Consider the following 12,685-nt stretch of genomic DNA (forward strand, 5'->3'; position numbering starts at 1 on the left):
ATACGTCGAATTCAGCTACGCTATTCACGTAGCTGAATTTGCGTATCTTAAATCGACTCCCTGCTGTAGTGCAGATGTACCCTAAGCTTTCGAGTTTATACTGACCTCTTCTTCAGGTCTGGGAAATGTACTCAGAGCGTCACAGCTACATAGAAGGTGGGACAGATTGTTTAGCATAAGTGTTTTATACATATTCTAGGGACCATTCGAGATGTTAATTTTATATCATTCCAATGTTTTAATTAAAATGTTGGTCTGTAATAGACTTCAGTAAGATGTTTGACTTAAGTATATTACATCAACACTATTACCTTTGTCAACCTGTAGCGTTTTATTTTACTTACAGTGAATTTTGTAATGTGGTATTACAACCCCCATGGGTTCTGCTCAGGGGGCTACAGTTTCAAGGTTAATAGAGTAAAAGTCGCCACTGCTACTTGCTTCAGATTTAGTATCTAGGAACACATAAAGACCAGGGCAGTGACCACACATACATTCACACGTACAAGGTCTTGTCTGTTTTACAAATTTTAGTAAAGTTAGAATTAAAGTTATGATTACCCAACCATATAGAAATTCTATACAGACCTATGCACAAGTCACAAATATAGTTATACTCACATCCTTAACAATAGTGTTAGGGTCTGATGGGTCTCTCATGGATTGATCATCAGTAAAGTGATGGTTCCTGCTGGAGTTTCCCAAGGGAGCTCAATTTTTCCTTTCTGGGCATCCTCTTTTATAATGTAATTCTGTCTATACCTACATTCGGCACATGTCCAAAAGAGTGTCAACCCTCTTTTTCCTTATTAGTTTCATGTCCCCTAAAAACTTAAGGGACCCCGATTTCTCGTAGGCTCTCTTTATTCTCATTAGCATTGATGCACAACCTGTATCATATGGTTTAGACACACGTTGGAAACAGAGGTGCCTTTACAGTATTTTTATGATTTAAAATTAATCTTCTGGCTATTTTTTTGCAATATTATCACTTGGTACCTCCTTTCCCATAACCTTAGGGCATCGGGTTAGTCTTCGGTCACTTACTCATGTTAGCATTTCTTAGCTCCACGACCTAAAAAAGCTAAGCTAAAATCTTGCAGGCCTCAGCCTACAGGCATTGCATTTCAAGCCTACTTAATTAGATACCGAATACATGATTATTCCCTTTACATACTGATCAATCTTGTATTTCTATAGTCCTACAATTTTACTCTATTTATTTAGCATACAATAATTATTTATAACCATATATCACCTCAGTCCCTGGAAAAATCATGAAGCAGGTCCTCAAGGAATCAATTCTGAATCACTTAGAGGAGAGGAAACTGATCAGGAACAGTCAGCATGGATTCACCAAGGACAAGTCATGTCTGACTAACCTAATTGCCTTCTATGAGGAGATAACTGGCTCTGTGGATGAGGGGAAAGCAGTGGATGTGTTATTCCTTGACTTTAGCAAAGCTTTTGATACAGTCTCCCACAGTATTCTTGCTACCAAGTTAAAGAAGTATGGGCGGGATGAATGGACTATAAGATGGATAGAAAGCTGGCTAGATCGTTGGGCTCAACGGGTAGTGATCAATGTCTCCATGTCCAGTTGGCAGCCACTTTCAAGCAGAGTGCCCCAAGGGTCGGTCTTGGGGCTGGTTTTGTTCAATATCTTCATTAATGATCTGGAGGATGGTGTGGACTGCACTCTCAGCAAGTTTGCAGATGACACTAAACTGGGAGGAGTGGTAGATACACTGGAGGGTAGGGATAGGATACAGAGGGACATAGACAAATTAGAGGATTGGGCCAAAAGAAACCTGATGAGGTTCAACAAGGACAAGTGCAGAGTCCTGCACTTAGGACAGAAGAATCCCATTCTCTGTTACAGACTAGGGACCGAATGGCTAGGCATCAGTTCTGCAGAAAAGGACCTAGGGTTTACCATGGACGAGAAGCTGGATATGAGTCAACAGTGTGCCCTTGTTGCCAAGAAGGCTAACGGCATTTTGGGCTGTATAAGTAGGGGCATTGCCAGCAGATCGAGGGACGTGATCATTCCCCTCTATTCGACATTGGTGAGGCCTCACCTGGAGTACTGTGTCCAGTTTTGGGCCCCACACTACAAGAAGGATGTGGAAAAATTGGAAGAGTCCAGCGGAGGGCCACAAAAATGATTAGGGGGCTGGAGCACATGACTTATGAGGAGAAGCTGAGGGAACTGGGATTGTTCTGTCTGCAGAAGAGTAGAATGAGGGGGGATTTGATAGCTGCTTTCAACTATCTGAAAGGGGGTTCCAAAGAGGATGGTTCTGTACTGTTCTCAGTGATACCAGATGACAGAACAAGGAGTAATGGTCTCCAGTTGAAGTGGGGGAGGTTTAGATTGGATATTAGGAAAAACTTTTTCACTAGGAGGGTGGTGAAGCACTGGAATGGGTTACCTAGGGAGGTGGTGGAATCTCCTTCCTTAGAGGTTTTTAAGGTCAGGCTTGACAAAGCCCTGGCTGGGATGATTTAGTTGGGATTAGGTCCTGCTTTGAGCAGGGGGTTGGACTAGATGACCTCCTGAGGTCCCTTCCAACCCTGATATTCTATGATTCTGTGATTCTATGATAACATAACATGTTTGTTAAGTATAACATCAGACAATAAATGAACCATCAACTACAATCATTGGCTACATCTTCCCCCCTTGACAGGTAGAGTGTTATCTCACTATCAAAATGATAATTAGATGATAGGATTCCTGTCACATACATATTACATGACAGTATACAGCAATGATTAATACAATTGAACACATAGTGAGGATACTATGTACAATAATTCATTCCTTTCAGTCAATTTTCATCCCTCTTGGTGCAGTGAATACTTTGTGAGTTGCTACCATCCAAAATTTCAGACAGTGCTTGGTTTGCCTTATTTATGTAATTCCTAATTTTAATTAAATGTGAATCTTTTCTTTTTTACAATTGTTTTAGCTGTAAAGTTAATGGTGATAAGCATGAAGCAGTGGTGTACTTTGTCTAATCAGATTCTGATAATCTGGGTTGCTGAGAATAGCAGTTTCATTTTCAAAAACAAGTACCGGAGATATTGTCGGGTGCCCAGTAACTGTGGGTACCTGTTGCTTAAAACAAAAATTTGGATTTGTGAACATACATCTAACATGATCAGAATAGAATTCTTTGTGATAATTTACTACACAGTATTGTTACTTTTTGTCACAGACCACACATTCCATAAGAGATCTTCATTTGGTTAGTTGCACTGGGCATGATACCAGTGTTGCATTGCCATTGGTACCTTTCCAGTTGGCCACACAGTGGGGTCTTTACCACAAACACATTATACATACAGATCCATTGATGCCCCTTTTGAGAGCAACAAGCAATCTGTGGGTCTTTCCATGTTTGGACATTTTGGTGATACACCACCAGCAGAGGGATTTGCATACATTCCTTATAGAATTCCTTATAGATACATTTCCCTATGAAATTGACAGCTAATTCATCAAATACATTCTTATTTGGATGGACAAGTAATGATAATGTGAATGAGACATATAAGGATTGTAAAATGTCACAGGTTTTTCTTAAAAAGGTGGAGGTGGTGTCTTAGATCCCAAGTCCATCGCCGATGTGAGCAGTGCTGTAGGGCAGCTATCCCATAGTGCAGCTCTCTCGATAGGTCTTGTGGGAAAGGGGTGGGGAGCGGAAGGCATTCTGGGTCCCTGCTCAGTGCCCTGTGCTGCCCTGCTTCATGTCTCAGGAGCCCCATTACTTCCTGGTTTCTTTGTGTCTTTTTTTTTTTTAAACCTCCTGCTGTCTGTCTGCTTTCTCCGCCACATCTACAAACAAAGGGAAAGGGAGCTTCAAATTTCCCAGGGCTTACAGGGGGAGGGGAGGATGTCCCTGCATCAGAGCAGTGGAGAGTCGTCAGAGTAGTCACTTTTGGAACTGTGGGATACCCTCCGGAGGCCAAAGTTTACACTGCTAGAACGTGTCTTCACTTTCACAGCAGCGCAAAAAGAACAGCAGTAAGAACTGTATGCCTCTCATGAAGGTGGTTTTCTTTTTGCGGTGAAACTTGTGAGTTTCACCGCAAAAAGTCATTAACAAGTGTAGACGCTCCCGTGGTTTTAGCGCAAAAAAGGGACTTTTTGCGCTTTAAATGGTAAGTGTAGACATACCCATATTTGCAAGAATTGTCAGGTATAATCAATAGTATCTATTACATATTCATCATATAATGAACAAATATTTTCTTTTCCAGGTTAATGCTTTTTTTTCCTGATCATTATTATATTTTATCAAGATGAATATTCTTCTGAGTTCCATTAAACAATTTGGTTATTTCATGCATATTACACACTGTATATAATTTTTCAATTGCTAAACTATAAATTCCCTTTAACATGGGGTCAATTACTTTTGTTAGCTTTTTCCTGAATCACATAATTGATATGCCTTTTGACTCTTTTAACATGAACCTTATTTCAATTTAGCCCTTTTGTGCTAAATAAATCTGTGATAGTGTTTAAAACTTCAAAAACGATTAATTCCTTCTTTTCTTGTGGAAACATAAAGGTTGATTTGTATCCTAATACCTAAATTGGTAATAGTCTGTACTTGTTGATAAGTAGTAATCTTATCTATGAGAAGTTCTGAAAAGAAAAATGCAACCTTAGTATCCTTACACTACTAAATTCACTCATTTACCAATTAGAAAAATGTAATACAACAGGGATAAGAATAAATTGTACTTGATTGATTAATACCCCGGTATAGACGTAGCTGTGAGATCACTAACAGGGCCTTCTTGTAGAACTGAACATTTCATAGGGTTCTGTGAATCCTAATCCTTTTTCATTACTATTGCCTGGTCCTTTACTTTAATATATTTATTAATAACTTTTACACTACCCAATGACTTAATTTTGATACAAGCTTCATATTCTCCTTTATTTTTATTATTTAGGTTACATATGAACAATACTCCATTTTTTACTGAGCTTTGATATTTGGTTTTGTTTTTCCATAATCCATATGGGATTCCATTACTTATTGGTGAAGATTTACTTTCCCTTGTAATATATTTTATATCCCCCCCCCAGATTCCTTAATTAAGGGAGTTTTGTTTTCCAATTTACAAATTACATTTGCTCATTTGCTTTTATGTTACATTTAAGAACAAATTTATTACTTATTACTCTTTTCACCTTTTGATAAAATTTGTTAAGAGTTATTGGAAGAAATATTTGACCAACAACTTTTTATTTTTTTAAAATAATGCATGTACCTTCCTACAATTGTTTTTTTTTTTGGGGGGGGGGGGCGCACTTCCAGTGGAATATCTTTCTACAATACAAATTTTCACTTATCCTTCAATACTAGATGGAATCCCATTCTATACAGACCTGACATGACTCTGCTCCATATGTATTTTCAAAGTTGTACTATTAGTCCATGAGGAAAACAATGTTTTATCCCATGTGTAACCCTTCTGCCAGGTGGAGCCAGCAGCAACAATGGCCAGGTTCAGTATCTAGGGGTTCCTTTTCAACAATACAACACAAAACCGTCTCAAGCCCCCACCCAGTAACCTGGGACAATTACATATCACCCCCTGGGTGCCCCTAAGAGCCAAAACTTCCCCATCTCACAAGCACAGAGTCTGAGTGTAGCAAAAACTTTTAATGAAAGAAGGAAATTAACTCAGCATTAATTTGGAAAAATACCGCAAACAGAGTTCATAAACATAAATCATAAGCAAAAGACTCACCTTCAAGTAAGTTGGGCAGTGTCCTCTTCCCTCAGGTTCTTAAGTCCAGCAACTGAAAAGTCCCTTTAACGTGCCCATCCCTTCTCTGTACCTCACTCACAGTTGCTGTCCTTGGCCAGTGCAGCCCCAGAGTTCAGAGGTTCATCTTCAGAGTTCACCTCCCACCCTGTGTGGAAGGCAGGGGACGGGGGGTTAGGTGGCATCTTACACACTGCACTGCTTGGACATTCACTCGTCACCCCAACGGCCAATTGCCATGCCTCTGCGGGGTTTGCTCTGGCCACACCTCCCCACCAGCCTCCCTGCTGGCCACTTGCTGCACCTCGCCGACAACTGCCAGGCTGGCCACTTGCCATGATGTCTTCATGGCCTCCCACCCCCACACACACACTTAACACAGCTCTCAGTGATTTCAGCTGTGATTGGGGGAGCCTCACTGCTGGTGCACACTGGGCAGTCAGTAGTATACGGCTCGATAGTATTCATCACCATACCTTTTTGACAGGTTTCCATGCCCCATTTAGGGCTTATGTCCCACCTTCCCACCCCATTTCTGTTGGCGCCGAAGCTTGGCGCCGTCAGCCATTTTGAAAATTTGTGTGTTTTTGACTAGGGGAAGTGTTTGTGTGTGTTTGTTTGTGCTTGGGTACATGGAGAGAAAAAGGTTGAAAGAAGAGGGTGAGAGAGTGTAACGATGAAAAAGAAAGTTTGAGTAAGGTTTAGAGAAAAAAAGGAAAGAAAGGTTATTTGGATATGATTGAGTAAGGAGAGGCTTTTAAAGGGTAGGTTATGAAAGAATAGAAAGATTTTTTTGTTTCTAAAGGGTTAGTTAGTTTGAAAGAAGAGAGATTTTTAGTGAGTTTGAGTAAGGAGAGACGATGGTAAGGGCCTAGTTTGCTAGGCTATTAAAGAATAGAAAATTTTGAGATAAATGTAAAAAGTGTATTCAATTCCAGGGTAGATTAAGAAAAAAAAAGAGGTTAAAAGAAAGAACAGGGCAAGAAAAGGGAAAAGAGAGCCCCTTTGCAAAGGGCAAAGATAGACAGCACGTGGCTGAATCAGAAAGAGAGAGAGAAAGAGAGAGAGAATTCTTACCTTTTAAGTCTTTCTGTAGAATGAGGCATCTTCCCCGGTTCAGACCCTCTCAGACCTGTTATCACCGCCTTTGGATCAGCCCAATCAGAGTTTGTTCTACAGTAGCATCATAGAATTCATTTTTCTGAACAAATCCTAGAGTTCCAAGATTTTAAACAAGAGCCAACTCCCTTCTCTCCCCACTTCCCTCCTCTCTCCCCCTTCCCTTTTAACTGTTCTATTCTTATCTAAAGAAACAGACCCCCAGCATTTTTCCCTCCATGTAGCACTTTTACAGTAACATTTGAGTCTGCAGAAACAACCCAAACTTAAAAACACAGAAAGCCTGTTTATGAAAGTAATGTATAGTGACAAAAAAGTTTTAAACTAATGTGTGGTATTTTTTAGTAAACACAATTCGAAACAACAGGCTTTCACAGCAAAGCCAATGTTAGCAAAAACAGCCTCTGTGAGTTAGTTAAAATGTTAAATAAAGGACTCTGTTTTCATATAGGCTTGTCTTTTCAGTGTTTATTTAATAAATTAGAAAAAGGGGGGGGTAGGCATTACTTTTAAAATACATTTTTAAATGGTTTATACTATGTGTTGACCAGCTTTTGTTACAGGGTGGAAAAAACCAAAAAAGGTCCTGGTTGTTTAGATAAAGAGCAGAGCGGGGGGGGGGGGGGGGGGAGGGTTACTTGTTTTTTTTTTTTCTGGGAAAAACGGTGTGAGGATCTCTGGCTATATACTTTACCTTTTTTAAACTTTCATTGTAAAAAATTTTTATTTTCTATAGTGAGCTTATTTACAGTTAAAGTTACTATTCTATCTAATACCAGTATTTGGCATCATTTTGTTTTAAAAGCAGGGCTAGGGCTTTCTTGTTATGTTCTGGCCTTCTTATCTCTGATCCACTAACTCACAGAGGCTGTTTTTGCTAACATTGGCTTTGCTGTGAAAGCCTGCTATTTCAAATTGTATTAACTAAAAAATAAAACACTTTAGTTTAAAAATTTTTGTCACTATACATTACTTTTATAAACAGGCTTTCTGTGTTTTTAAGTTTGGGTTGTTTCTGCAGACTCACATGTTACTGACACACCTATAGCAAATGAATGTGTCTTCATTTAGGCTTGTCTTTTTAAGTGTTTATTCCTTTACAAAACTTTCACCTCTATTGGTTAAAAAGTGGGGGAAGAAGCAATCTTCTCTCTAATCCAGTGGTTTACAGAATAAGGGGAATATAAACTGTCTGTCACTAAAAACCTGGGTTGCAAAGGGGCTCTCTTTTCCCTTTTCTTGCCCTGTTCTTTCTTTTAACCTCTTTTTTTCCTTTAACCTACCCTAATATTGAATAGTTTAAATGCTTTTCTATTCACTTTTTTACTATGTGCTTACTAAACAGGCTCTGCCTGCTTCTCTCTTTCTTATTCTCTCTCTCTTTCTCTCTCTCATTCTGATTCCACCATGTGCTGTCTACCTTTGCCCTTTGCAAAGGGGGCTCTTTTTTTTTTCTTAACCTACCCTGGTACTGAATAGTTGAAAAGCTTTTTTTATTCACTTTTTTACCCTGTGCTTTCCAAACAGGCTTTGCCTTAGTAAATTCCCTTTTTAAACCTAGTTTTCAATATTATTTAACTGCTTTTTTCTTAACCTACCCTGGTATTGAATACACCTTTTACATTTATCTCAAAATTTTCTATTCTTTAATAGCCTAGCAAACTAGGCCCTTACCATCGTCTTTCCTTACTCAAACTCACTAAAAATCTCTCTTCTTTCAAACTAACTAATCCTTTAGAAACAAAAATCTTTCTATTTTTTCATAACCTACCCTTTAAAAGCCTCTCTCCTTATTCAATCACATCCAAATAATCTTTCTTTCCTTTTTTTCTCTAAACCTTACTCAAACTTTCTTTTTTCACCTTTACACTCTCTCACTCTCTTCTTTCAACCTTTTTCTCTCCATGTATCGAAGCACAAACACACACAACACTTCCCGAGGCAAACATACACGCAGACAAATTTTCAAAATGGCTGACGGTGCCAAACTTTGGTTCCAATGGAAACGGGGTTGGAAGGCGGGACATAAGCCCTAAAGGGGGCGTGGAAACCTGTCCAAAAAGTATGGTGATGAATACTATCGAGCCGTATACTACTGCAGTCTCTTGCAGTACAGACACTGTCCCAAAGTAAGTCTACTATTTAGACCTAGGTATCAGTGATTTCAGCTCTGCAGCATGTAACAAGACTCTCAATTGAGTCTAAATTAGCTCTTTTTTATAGCATGGAGAGAGGAAGGGTCAACTGGTGTTTAAGACCCTTAAACAGGACCCACACCCCAAGGTACAAGCATCTGTCCCCACCCTTTCTCAACTCATTGGGCTTTGGATCCCATGTCCCCTGCCTAACGAGTGCTGTTCAGTTGAGAGTGAGTCCCTCCATTGGGGTATGCCAGGTACAGTTCTGCTGCCCTCAGTTCACACAACACCACCAGCCACAAGGGATTATTTGGGCAAGCAATCCCATCATGCTGAGCACCTAGGCAGGGTGGGTGTGTCCATTCAATGAGATCAGCTTTTGAAGTCTTTTTCCACAGCTCACCACTAGATGTCAGGGGACAGCTCATTCAGACTCTGCTTACATCCTCCCCCCAGCCAAGAATTTGTCATCCTGACAAATCACACTCCATATTATACCAAATTCATTAGTTCCCCCCAAAGGGCCTCAAGAAACCCACTATGGCTTCCACAAGCCTGGGAACTAAGTGTATTGGTTCTTCACTAGCCACCCCAGGTGCATCATAAGTTAACAGGCTTACTGGCCTTATAACCCTGTCCCACCTATTGAGAGTAGGAAATGCAGGGGCAGGGGGGACATCTTCTTGGGCAAGAGAAGGCTAGCTCAGTGGTTTGAGCATTGACCTCCTAAACCCAGTGTTGTGAGTTCAATCCTTCAGGGGGCCATTTAAGGATCGGGGGGGGGGAATTATGTCAGGGAGAGTACTTGGTCCTGCTAGTGAAGGCAGGGGACTAGACTCAATGACCTTTCAAGGTCCCTTCCAGTTTTATGAGATAGGTATATCTCCATATATTATTATTATTATTAAGTTCCTTTGCAGATTTCTCAGCTACGGGCATAGGACCCTGCATCTCTGATTCTAATAGTGGGACATCCAAGGCAGCTGGGACACCTTCTACCTGTATGGGAGTAAAAGGTTTCTATGTACTGTCTTTATTTGCCCTGGCCCTACTTCAGGTTTAATCTTATATACTGGCAGATCTCCCAGTTTTTCCACCACCAGGTAAGGTATCGCTTTCCATCTGTCAGCTAGCTGGTGTTTGCCAGCAACACCCAAATGTTGCAGCAGAACTCTATCCCCTGGCTGGAGCTCCTGCAAACGCACCCTAGCATCATACTGATGCTTGTTACAGTCTGAGTTTTTTTCCAAGCTGCAGATGTACCTAAGAGATAAGCATCCTGCAGCTTTTCCCTTAGTTGGGATACATACTGCTGATGAGTTTCATGGCTATCGCCATCCTCTGATACACCAAAGCACAAATCTATGGGTAATCTTGGTTCTCGCCCAAACATGAAGAGATATGGGGTGACTCCCGTAGCATCGTTCTTTGTGGCACTGTAGGCATGCACCAAAAATGCAACATGCTGGCTCCATGTTGCCTTCTGCTCTGGGTGTAAAGTCCCCAACGTATCTAACTGAGTGCGATTAAACCTCTCACCTTGCGGGTGATAAGGTGTTGTCCTAGACTTTTTAATTCCTGCTGTGATGGTCGGTGCCCCCCATAAGGCTTTATGGAAATGTGTGTGTGTGTGTGTATAACCTAATCATAACCTTTTCAGAGATGTGTGTGGTATGTTACATATGTCATGTAACATATCTCTGAAAAGGTTATGATCTACTGAATCTATTAATCCTATTTGTATGCATGTATAATTTTTGTACTCAAAGTTATGAATATTGGCCATGTACTGGCTTGATTTCTAAATAACCTTCCCTTAGTAGAGCATTTGGTCAGTTCCTGGAGAAAGGAATTCGCAAAGTTAAATGACCAATCAAGAAGCACTTCAGGAACAATGCATCTTGGAATGCTCCAATCCACATAAGAAGTCTTCTTGGAGACATTCAAGATACCATGTGGGCAATGGCTTCTGCCTGTAAAAACTGAGTCATGCATGGACATGTGACTTGCCCAGGTGACTCTAGAACTGCATCTTGGAGCTGGACTTTGCATAGGAGAGAGGAGGGCATCTCCACCCACAAGAGAGAGTCTATTTAGGCCCGTAGGAGACCCCTCCATTTTATCTTCAGCTGGCTAAAGAGAGAGCCTCTCCACCCCCAAAGATACCTGAAAGAAACTGGAACAAAGGACAGTGTGCAAGGGGTGTGAGTGATTGCTGGACCCAGACTAAAAGGAGATTAGTCTGTAAAAGGAAGCATTCTGGAACTGGTGAGGATCTTATCTGTATTCAGTTTCTTACTGCATTAGACATAGACTGGCGTGTTTTATTTTATTTTACTTGGTAATTGACTTTGTTCTGCCTGTCACTACTTGAAACCACTTAAATCCTACTTTCTGTATTTAATAAAATCACTTTTTCCTTATTAATTAACTCAGAGTATGTGTTAATACTTGGGTGGGCAAACAGCTGTGCGTATCTCCCTACCAGTGTTATAGAGGGTGAACAATTTATGAGTTTACCCTCCATAAGCTTTTGTGACAAAGTTCCTCCTCTACCTTGGTGGGTCCTGCACTTATTGATGGATTTGCTCGCTTCAAAGATTAACCCTGTGGGTCAGGAAACAGCTCAGAGACCTTCCCCTCTGGTAGAAGCCACAGTCCAGGTCAATTCCTCCTGTGTCTGATCAGGAGTTGGGAGGTTTGGGGGGAACCTGGGCCTCCCCTCTACTCCGGGTTCCAGCCCAGGGCCCTGTGGACTGCAGCTGTCTAGAGTGCCTCCTGGTACAGCTGTGTGACAGCTACAACTCCCTGGGCTACTTCCCCAGGGCCTATTACCAACACCTTCTTTATCCTCACCACAGGACCTTTCTCCTGGTATCTTATAATGCTTGTGCTCCTCAATCCTCCAGCAATATGCCTTCTCACTCTCAGCTCCTAGTGCCCCTTGCCTCCAGCTCCTCGCATGCCTTAGTCGGTTCCAGCAAGTTCCTGGTTGTTCTGGAACTGCCCCTGTTACCTTACCCAGGGAAAATGAATCTACTTAATTTGGGACTAATATATCTGACTTCTACCACTCTCCTGTAGCCATCTGCCCCGACCTTATCACACTTTATACGGGGTAAAATTGATTTATTTGGGTTTAGACCCCATTGGGAGTTGGGCATCTGAGTGTTAAAGATAAGAACACTTCTGTTAGCTGCTTTCAGGTAAACCTGCAGCTGTTAGAGGACGTGATTCAGACCTGGGTCTGGGTTTGCAGCAGGCTATTGAGTCTGGCTGAAAGCAGGCTGGGCACTGAAGTCCTAAGCTGCCAAGGCAGGAAAGCAGGGGCAGAAGTGGTTTTGGCACATCAGTTGGCAGCTCCCAAGGGGGGGTTTTGTGATCTAACCTGTCACACCTGAAATCCTCAGCACCTCTTTCAGAAGATGACTCACAAAGTCCCACCCTGGTTGGAGTGTATGCTGAACTGGGAACCCACACACTGAAAAATATTTCTCCCACAGCACTCGAGCAATGGTGGTGGCCCTCTGGTCCGTGCATACTATTTAAAATGGTCAGTCACTATTAAATGTTCCCAACATTCCTCTTGTCCACTTCTAAAGACGAGAAGTCAATGCATACCAGCTTCAAAG

This window comes from Chrysemys picta, chromosome 17 (assembly GCF_011386835.1).
Source record: "Chrysemys picta bellii isolate R12L10 chromosome 17, ASM1138683v2, whole genome shotgun sequence".
Lineage (NCBI taxonomy): Eukaryota > Metazoa > Chordata > Testudines > Emydidae > Chrysemys > Chrysemys picta.